The sequence below is a fragment of the Triticum dicoccoides genome, chromosome 5A, assembly GCF_002162155.2.
Source record: "Triticum dicoccoides isolate Atlit2015 ecotype Zavitan chromosome 5A, WEW_v2.0, whole genome shotgun sequence".
Taxonomy (NCBI): domain Eukaryota; kingdom Viridiplantae; phylum Streptophyta; class Magnoliopsida; order Poales; family Poaceae; genus Triticum; species Triticum dicoccoides.
This window is the reverse complement of record NC_041388.1, coordinates 453,851,086-453,853,919: the sequence shown is the minus strand read 5'-3', so window position 1 is coordinate 453,853,919 and position 2,834 is coordinate 453,851,086.

Here is a 2,834-nt window from a genome sequence, read left to right as displayed (position 1 = left end):
GACTCCGGTACTCAAAGCGTGACATTTCCCCGAAGGGACAGACACAGGAACGAAGAAGGACACATGCCGGCCAGCCTAAGTGTTCCAGAGCAGTAGCAAGCTACCATGGCTCAGCGGTAACACTAGGAGACATTTCCCGGTAAGAGAGGCTACTAAAGATAAACAACTAGATAGTCAGATCCCACACATACCAAGCATTTCAATCATACACACAATATGCTCGATATGTGCAAATACAACGAAGCATCACAACATGACTCTATGACACAAGTACTTTATTTAAGGCTCAGTGAGCCATACATAACATACACAAAGGTACGGGTCTCACGACCCCACATACAAGTCATACAGTCATACAAACCAGCAGCGGAAGTAACTTGTGTGAGTACAGACAACTAGTAAAATAAAAGAGGCTTGGAAAGCCTAGCTATACTACGTGGTCCTTCACAAGCTCAGGGTCACCACCTGGGTCTTTAGCCTACTCGTTGATGTCAACGTCTACATAGAACCCATCAGAAGGGGTTGCAGCGTCTTCTGTAAAAATGTAGATTATAGCAACATGAGTACAAAGGTACTCAGCAAGACTTACATCAGATCCTACATACATGCATAGTATCAAGAAGGGTTGGTGGAGTTATTGCAGCAAGCCAGCTTTGACACTTGGCTAGGCTATCCTACGATACTCCAACTGAAATGATTTTGCGCACACGAGTCCACTACTCACCAATTCAATACACTACCCAGGATCCGCCTCCGTCTTCCTACGGAAGAGCCATCCTCGGCACTCACACTTATCTTGAGGCTTTTAGTAGTTTCCATTTACTTGTCTATGAACTGTATAGGCAACCAAGTAGTCCTTTACCGCGGACGCGGCTATTCGAATAGATCATGTTAACCCTGCAGGGGGTACTTCTTCATACACGCTCTCACCACTTACCGTCGTTTACACGACATGTACTCGGCAACCTTCAAGCGGAAGCCCAACGTGGGTGTCGGCCACGACCTACCTAATCACCTAAGCCTCCAGTCCAGGTTTATCGCCTATTCAGGTTCCATCCGCAGGGAGTCCGGCCGAGGTTTCCCATACGGCCCCGAACGATGTGAACAGGGTTCCCGAGATACCTAACGGGTATTCGGTACACCCGGCCACGTACCTACTACGGTCAGCGCTGTCCACGGCCTCCAGTAGGCTACAAACACCAGAAACTACTTGCAACTCCTGGACGGAGAACTAGGGTGAATAAGAAGTCGAGAGGGTCCATTGGTTTCGGGCCCAATGCATGGTAGTAGCTGATTCTTAAATCACACATACAGATCTCAGTGCTTAAGGTCGGCTTCAATGAAACAACCCACCATGTACTCCTACATGGCCTCTCATCGATACCTTTACCAAATCGTGTTCACCACACCACTCTCATTACCGACATAATCATTTCACTCTAGCCCATCACCCAGATGAACCAGACCTGACACGACTCTAAGCATAGCAGGCATAGCAAGGTAGGAACAACACATACATATGGCTCAATCAACTCCTACACATGCTAGTGGGTTTCATCTAGTTACTGTGGCAATGACAGGTCATGCAGAGGAAATGGGTTCAACTACCGTAGCACACAGCAGTTTGAAACGCGTTGTCTTAATGCAGTAAAAGAGAGCAGGAGCGAGAACATGGGATTGTATCGATATGATCAAATGGTTGGTTGCTTGCCTGACGGGTCGGTGCACTGGTATTGCTCTTCGTCGGGGTTATCACGGTACTCCTCGGGGGCAGAACCTGCCGTAGAGAGCACCGATACACAAACATTACCAAACAGTATGCAATAATATGATGCATGCATGAGACATGGCAAAATGAGTGTATTGGGCTAATGCAACTAAGAACAGATGGGTTTGAGCAAATTTGAATCAAAGATTCAAATTTCAAACTCAAACATGGCCTTTTAAAATGCTTTTCCTTGTTCTGCTTGAAACATCAATTTAACTTGTTTGATCATGCATGAAAATAGTACAGATGGATAGATTGGATTTTTCTGATCATTTTTCATATATAATTTGTCCAATTTGGAGTTACAGAATAAAAGTTATGAATTTTTGAAGTTTAAATAATATTCTGGAATTTCCTGATTTAATTTAAATCCAGAAATATAATTATTGCGCCAGCATGACGTCAGCATGACGTTAGTGGTCAACTGCGGCTGGCTGGGGTCAAACCTGACGTGTGGGGTCCACACGTTAGTGACAGGGGGGATTTAACAGGATTAAATTAATCCTAATTAGGGATTAGTGGCGCTGGGGCCCACTGTCAGTGTCAGGGGGGGGTAGTTAGTTTAACTGATTCGGTTAGTGCTAATCCTAATTAGCTACAGGGCTGGGCCCACCTGTCAGGGACACAGGGGGGGTTCCTGCCGTGGTCAAGGTGGGTCAAACCCACCGGCGACATGACGCCGGCGAGGCCCGAGACGGCGGCGCGATGCGGGATCGCGCTACAGGGCACGGGCGAGGCCGTGCTTGGGCTCATTGGAGAGCTCTTGCTCCCGCGCGTCGAACGGTGGTGGTGGCCGTGCCTGAGGTGGCCTGTACCGTCGACGGCGAGCTCGTGAGCGGCGGCCGGAGTTCGGGTGCGGTCGGAATCGGCGTTGCAGGGCGTTTGGGGAGGCGTTGGTGCGTGCTGCGTGCTCCTAGTGAGGTGTGGAGCACGATGGCGTGCTCGGTTGGGCGCTACGGTGCCTGTGGCCACGACGGCGACATCGCCGGCGGCGTCGAGCTTCGGAGCTCAAGGGGGCGGCAGCTACAGAAGGCTAGGGACGACGGGGCAAGGGGGAATCGAATCA